This window comes from Canis lupus, chromosome 25, assembly GCF_011100685.1.
Source record: "Canis lupus familiaris isolate Mischka breed German Shepherd chromosome 25, alternate assembly UU_Cfam_GSD_1.0, whole genome shotgun sequence".
In the NCBI taxonomy this organism is placed as follows: Eukaryota; Metazoa; Chordata; class Mammalia; order Carnivora; family Canidae; genus Canis; species Canis lupus.
In genome coordinates this window covers 27,731,038-27,739,096 of record NC_049246.1, presented here as the reverse complement: position 1 = coordinate 27,739,096, position 8,059 = coordinate 27,731,038, and the positions used below count along the sequence as shown (strand labels likewise).

General features: G+C 39.4%; 1 pseudogene; it reads left to right on the top strand.

The window, feature by feature from the left end:
• The first annotated feature begins 812 nt into the window (after positions 1–812).
• LOC119865845 lies at positions 813–4,041 on the top strand (annotated as a pseudogene).
• Positions 4,042–8,059: the final 4,018 nt, after the last annotated feature.

Below are 8,059 nucleotides of genomic sequence, written 5' to 3'. Positions count from 1 at the left end.
GGGCACATCATGTAATGAGCACTGGGTGTTATATATGCAACAGATAAATCACTGAACTCTACCTCTGAAACTAATAATACATTATCTGTGTATCTTAATTTAAATAAAATAAAAATTGTTGACAAAAGAAAGAAGACTCAGATAAACAAAATCAGAAGCAGGAAAAAAAAAAAAAGAAATTACAACTGGCATTACAGAAATATCCAGGATCTTGACTATGATAAATGATTATATACCAATAAATTAGAAGAAACGGATAATTTCCTAAAATTGTACAACCTACCAAGATTGAATCAGGAAGAAATAGAAAGTCTGAGCTGACCAATGATGAGTAAGGAGACTGAATCAGTAATCAAAAGCCTCTCCAAACAGAAAACCCCAGGATCAAATGGTTTCATTAGTGAATTCTAGCAAATATTTAAAGAAGAATTAATGTCAATCTTTCCCAAGCTCTTCCAAAAAATCAAATAGGAGTAAACATCTCCAAGCTAAATTCTGAGGCCACCATTACCCTGATATGAAAGCCAGATAAGGAGACTATAAGAAAAGAAAATTGTGCTTTCTCTTCTGCCTGCTTCCCATACCCCTTCCTCAACTCACATATGGTGAGTTTTCCCCTCTCTCTGCCATGTCCACAGATATGCACATGCTTGCATGTTCTGCTCTGAAAGTGCTGGAAGCCTGGGGCCAGAAGTGTGCATGCAGTACTTGTGGTTGCTGCCCTGGAGGTGGAGGTTTGGACGTCATGGGTTGTCCCCATGGTGCCACTGCAGCGACCCCCATTGCAGCTTACTTTCAATTGCTTCTTAAAGATGGAAAACTCATAGTGCAAACTGTTATTTCCAGTGCTGGGGTTGGAGGCCTTGCAGAATGGGTGCTGATGGAGTTATAAGAGGGAGATTGAGGCTTGCTACAGCACTGGATTAGCTGGAAACCTCATGGGACACCCACATTTTCAACACTAGGGAAATCCCTGTGCTGATTGTGGGGCATCATTTCCTGTATGGAAAAGTCATCCATCTGGAGGAAACTTTTGTTGTCCTTATCAAACACACTTCCTGGGCAGCAGGACTGTGATGAGCTCGGCTGCAAGACTGGACCTGGTACCTGGTGACAGCACGCATCAAAACAAGATCCTTTTCTTTTCTTTTTTAAGATTTTATTTATGTATTTGAAAGAGAGAGAGAGCAAGTGGAAGAGAGAATCTGAAGCAGACTCTGCACTGAGCATAGAGCTGATGTGGGGCTCAATCCCATGACCTCAAGATCATGACCTGAGCCAAAACCAAGAGTTGGAAGGTTAACTGACTGAGTCACCCAGGTACCTCCAAAAGATCCTTTTCAAAACTCACCCCAAGCCCATTATCACCTTTCCCCAAGAAAGTATGAAAGAGCCCTGGATTTTCCCTAGAGAGCAGCCAACTCCTTGGACTCGTGCTTAGTTGCCACCTTGAGATCAGCTAGATGGTTCCCTGTTCTGAACAAAGGCCACCACTGGGCATGAACTCTGACTCCTTCCTTATGGCAATTAGCTCTCTTGGTGGAAATCTGGCCTCATTTCCAAGAAACCCATTGCCTTTTCCAACTTCACCAGGCTCATTGACTACAAATCCAGCACCTTTCCGAGCTGGTGCTTGTGACCCAGGCAAGGCTTCTTTTCTAAGAGCCCAGGTACAATTTCTTTCCCAAGGCCTGGTGACCTCTTGGGCCCAGGCTCAACCACTTCAAGGACCTCTCTAAACCCTATAGCAGGGTCTCTTCCAGGCCCAGAGCCTCTGTCCAATTCAAGGTTAAGGGCCTCGCAGGGGCCAGGTTCTATGTCCAACCCAAGGGTAGGTGGTATCCAGAGAATAGATCCTGCCCCCAGAAGTGGTGGCCCCATGGAGCCTGGATCAGGCCCAACCTGAGGGCAGGTGTCCTATTACCCTTTGGGAGTAGTTGTCATAAGCTCCTTGGCCTGGGACCAGGATCAAGTCCCAATCTGAGATCAGGCTTCATTGATACAAACCTTTCCCTGAGTTCAGGTATGTTTCCAGGCCTGGGACTTGGATCCAACCCAAGAGCAAGTAGCCTGAGCCCAGGCATTGGGCAGCTGGCCCCAGGCCCTAATCTGGATACCTGGCCTCTTGGGCACAGGGCAGCTGGCCCCAGGCCCTAATCTGGATACCTGGGCACAGGATCTGATCTTAACTAAGAATGGCTGGACCTCAAGGCCTAGATCTTGCCTCCATTATAGGAGCAGCAGATCTTTTAGGAGCAAATTCAGCTATTTCCTTAAAGGCTTTTGGAAAGCCCATCCTCCATGACAACAGTCCCTGGCACCATAGGCCCAAACTCATGACCCAGCTCTCAAGGAATTGGCCTTCCAGGGCCAAATCCATCTCCCATATCCAGGGTCATGGACCAGGACCAGAAACCATAATTCAGTTCATTTTTCAAGCCTAGCTGGGCCCAAGGGGATAAATACTAATCCCTTCCCAAGGAGGACAGGTTCAGGGGGGCTGAATTTAGCTGCCTTCTCTCAGTCTTCTGGCACATTGGCTTCAAATACAGTTATTTTCCAGGGATCTGCTGACCTCCAGGGCTCAAATCCAGCAGTTTTCCCAAGAATTCCTGGGACTCGAGGTCCCAACTTAGCTAACTTCCCAAGGACCAGTGGCTTGCAGGGCCCAAGTTCTGCTGCTTTCCCAAGGTCTACTGGCCCATTAGGCTCTGGTCATGATTTCCCCAGGTCAACTTCTGAGCCCCTGAGCTCTTCTCCAGCAGGCCCTGTGGAGAAGTATCAACCCAGCTCTTTCAGCGAGGCTGACTGGCACCCTGGGTCTAAACCCAGCTTCCTTTCCAAGGATGAATGGCCCTGTAGAAAAGACTTTGGTCCCATTTCCTAGTGTTGGGAGCCTCCCCAGCATAGATGCTTTCCCCAGATCAGGGGGTCCAATGGCTGCCATGCACCCAAATGCAATGTTACCCCCTTAAACACCATTTTCTCTCTAGGACCACTTTGCTTTCCAAACACTGTGGTTCTGAGCAGGGGCTGTGTTTTAGGAAAAGGGGTAGATATGGAGCTACAGTCTGAAGTATGTAACTGGGGCTCAAATTCAAATGAAGCATCTTTTTCCTTTGCTTCTTTCTTGACTGAAGGTGAAATGTTATTTGTGAGAGATGAACTACAGCAGATGAGAATGATTCTGACCTTTAGAGAAAGGATCTCTAGTCCTCCAGAAGCCTGCTGTGCCTTTGTCCCAGTTTTCTACCTCTTGTTTCTTACTACTTTCCTGAATTGTTCTTGTGGACTTTTCCTTCAAGGATTCATTGACCTGCAGATCTCTAATTCATATGTAGTCCCCTGCTCACCACTGGAGAATCAGCTCACTGCTTTCTGAAATGTTGCATTGGTGAATAGACCATGCTTCAGCAGTTGTGACCTGGTAGCTTTAGACCTGCTCATCCTCTGCTGCTATACTTTTCCTTGAGTGCTTGAATAGGGAGGTGGGCAACCACTTCAAAGAACCACCAAATACAATTTCTGCTTGACTGATGGGGCCTGCATCTTCCTTTTCCTGGGACTTAGAGGGGGCCAGAATCAAGGCTTCACTGCTCATCTAACTCCCTCTCCACCAGTACTCCCAAAAAGGAACCTCAAAATTTAAACTGATGTGAATGGGAATTTGGGAATTGGGGTAGGGGGTAGGAGGAGGAAGGGGAGAAATAACTGTGCCTTGTTCAGCCTGACATGAAAGGATGATTGGTATTTTTCCTGCATTGTATCTTTTCTTACTTTTTCTTTAGTAAATGGGATGGGGTGGGGAAGAAAATTGTAACCAATACCCTTGATGAACATAAGTGCAAAAATTCTTAACAAAATACTAGGAAACGGAATTCAAGAACTCATGAAAAGGATTATGTGCCATGACCAAGTGGTATTTATGCCTAGGATGCAAAGATGATTGAACACATGTAAATCAATCAATGTGATACATAGCATTAATAGAATTAAAGATGAAAATTATATAATTATCTCAATGGATGCAGAGAAGGCATTTGACCAAACACAACATCCTTTCATGATTAAAAACCCTTATCAGATTGAGTATAGAAGGAATATACCTCAACATAAAATAAACCCATATATAACATTATGCTCAAGGAGAAAAATTAGAAGTTTACCTCCAAGATTAGGAAAAAGACAAGGGTGCTTACTGTCACTACATTTATTCAACATAATACTGGAAGTCTTAGCTACAGCAATAAAGTAAGACAAAGAAATAAAAGGCATCCAAATTGGGAAGAAAGAAGTAAATTTTTCATTATTTGCAGATTTGATCTTATATGTTGAAAATCCCAAGACTCAACTAAAAGACCATTGGATCTAATCAATGAAATTAGTAAAGTTGCAAGATATAAAATCAGTACACAGAAAACAGTTGCATTTCTATATACTCATAATGAAACATTTCAAAAAGAAATTTAAAAATTATCCTATTCATAATAGCATCAATAACAATAAAATACCTAGAAATAAATTTAACCAAGACAATGAAAGACCCATACAATGAAAACTGCAAGACTTTATTGAAAGAAATCAAAGACACAAACAAATGGAAGGACATCTCATATTCATGGATTGTAAGAGTTAATATTGTTAAAATGTCCATCTATATAGACTCAGTGCAATCCTTATCAAAATCCCATGCAATTTTTCACAGAAATTTTTTTAAAAATCCTAAAATTTTTATGGAACCACAAAGGACCCCAAATAGCTGGAGCAGTATGAGAAAGAAGAACAAAACTGAGGCATCCCACACTTCCTGATTTCAAACAATACTACAGTTAGAGTAAATAAAAACAGTATGGTACTGGAATAAAAATAGACACATAGACCAACAGAACAGAATAGACAGGGCAGCCCAGTGCCTGATCTGGAGACCTGGGATCGAGTCCCATGTCAGGCTCCCTGCATGGAACTTGCTTCTCCCTCTGCCTGTGTCTCTGCTTCTCTCTCTCTCTCTCTGTGTCTCTCATGGATAAATAAATAAAATCTTTTAAAAAACAGAATAGACAGCCCACAATTTAAAAAATTCATATATATATATAGTCAGTTAATATTTGATAAAGAATCAAGAACACCCAATGACCAAACGATCATTTCTTCAACAAGTGGTGTTAGGAAAACTGAATTACCACATTCTGAAAAATGAAGTTGGGTCCCTGTATTACACTACAAAAATTAATTCAAAATGGATCAAAGACTAAACAAGACCTGATACTACAAAACTATAAAAGAAAGCATAGGTAAGAAATTTCCTTGGCATTGATGTTTACAATTCTTTTTTTTTTTGTTGTTTATGGCATCAAAAGCACCATAACAGAACAACACAAGAAAAAGTCAATAAACAGGATTATATCAGACTTAAAATCTCCTGCACTGCAAAAGACACAATTAGCAAAATAAAATGGCAACCTATGGGATGGGAGAGAAAATATTTGCAAACCATGTATCAGATAAAGGATTGATATCCAAAACTTATAAAGAATTCATGCAACTTAACAACAACAACAAAATTCTATCGAAAACAGGTAGAGGAACTAAATAGACATTTTCTTAAAGACATCCTAATGCCAACAGGTATGTGAAAAAGTGCTTAATATCACTGATTATCAGGGAAATGAAAGTCAAAACCACAATGAAATGTCATCTCACACTTGTAAGAAGGGCTGTCATCAAAAAGACAAGAAATAAATGTTGGTGAGGATGTGGAGAAAAGGAATACTTTATGCACTGTTAGTGGGATGATAGACTGGTTCAGCCACTATGGAGAAAAATATAGAAGTTTCTCAAAAAAATTAAAAATAAAACTACCATAAGATCCAGCACTCACATTTCTGGGTACATATCCAAAAGAAATGAAACAGGTTATTGAAGAGATATATGTACTTCCATGCGTACTGAAGCATTATTCAAATTAGCCAAGATATGCAAACAACTTTATTGTCTGTCAATGGATGAATGGATAAGGATGTGGATATAGACACACACATATATATTGTGTGTCCTCTCTCTTTCTGTGTCTCTCATGAATAAATAAATAAAATCTTTTTAAAAAGTACATATTTTAATTATTATTTTTTAAAAAGATTTTATTTATGAGAGACACACACACACACAGAGGCAGAGACACAGGCAGAGGGAGAAGCAGGCTCCATGCAGGGAACCTGATGTGACTCGATCCCTGAACTCCAGGATCACACCCTGGGCTGAAGGCAGGCACTAAACAGCTGAGCCACCCAGGGATCCCACGTATTTGAATTAAAATGATAAAAATAAAGTTTCTATCTCAAAAAGGAAAAAAAAAGAGCAAATATAAGAAAAGTAGGAAAAATAATAAAAGCAGAAATTATTTAAATCTAAAACGAATATAAAATAAATCAAGAGAGTCAAAAATTGGTTCTTTGAAATAAATTCATAAAATATTTCACTGCTGGTAAAATCAGCAATGATTGAAAGAGAGAAGAAATTGCCAATAAGAGTAATTAAAAGAACAGGGCTATAAGTCCTTCAGATATCAAAATGTAAGATTTTATGAACATTATTGCAATAAATTTAACAATTTGAAAGAATGAAAAATAACTATAAATAAAAATCAAATCTAACAGAAGAAAAAAATAGAAAACCCAAATTGTCCTACATCTATTAAAGAAATTGATTCTGAGCAATCACAAAACAGTTCCTATATTCAGATTTTTTCATTGATGAAATTTTCCTCCAAATACCTGAGGAGGAAATAACAATCTTGCCCAAACTCTTTTGGAAAATAGAAAAAGATGTAAAACTTCTTCAATCTTTTTATGAAGTCAGCATAAATATAAGGATATTATAAGAATGAAAAAGAATGAAAAATACCATATATGGTATTATATGGAAAGAAAAAATACATCTTATTTAAGTGGATCTTATACTAGATATGAAAGGATGTTTCAAAAATAAAATATAATCATATTAATAATATCAACTCATAACACTAACAGAAAAAGTGAGAAAAAACATAATTATCTTACTAGGTACAAAAAAAACTGTGGTTGGCAAAACTCAATACCATTTTTATGATAAAAAATTTTCTTCAAATTAGAAATAAAAGGAAATTCCTTATTCTATTGAATAATACAAGTCCCAAAAGACTTCATAGGAGGAGTGCCTGATGGCTTAGTTGGTTGAACATCTGGCTCTTGAATTTGACTCAGGTCATGATCTCAGGGTCCTGAGATGGAGACCCACATCAGATTCCCCACTCAGAGGGGATTCTGTTTGTCTCCCTTTCCCTCTATCCCACCCCCACTCATGCTTGCTCTCACTCTCTAAAATAAATTTTTTTTTTTTTAAAAAGACTCCATTGCAAACTTCCTCAATGGTTAATACTGAAAACTTTTGTCATATCATCAGGAATAAGACAAGTTCTTTCTTTAAAGTTTTGTCTATTTTTAAATTTTATTCATTTGTTTATTTTAAGTAGACTCTACACCCAACATGGGACTCAAACTCACAACCCTGAGATCAAGAGTCAGATGCTCTACCAACTGAGCCAGCCAGGTGCCCCCAGGAGTAAGACAAATTCTATGTATCTTTATCATTACTTCTATCCAACATTGTATTGGAGGCCTAGTCAGGGCAATTAGGAAAGAAACTGAAACATGGGGCAGCCCAGGTGGCTCAGTGGTTTAGCACCGCCTTCAGCCCAGAGCCTGATCCTGGACACCTGGGATCGAGTCCCATGTTGGCCTCCCTGCATGGAGCCTACTTCTCCCTCTGCCTGTGTCTCTGCCTCTCTCTCCCTCTGTGTCTCTCATGAATAAATAAATAAAATCTTAAAAAAAAAAAGTGAAACATGTGGCATGAGGCTGGAAAAGAATAACTAAAAGTGCTTTTTTCCATGAATAACATGATTATGTAACTAGAGAATATAAAAGGATCTAAATACATGTGTTTAGGATTAGTAAGTGAATTTAGCAAGGGCTCAGTCTCATGACCCTGAGATCATGACCTGAGCCAAAACCAAGAGTCAGAT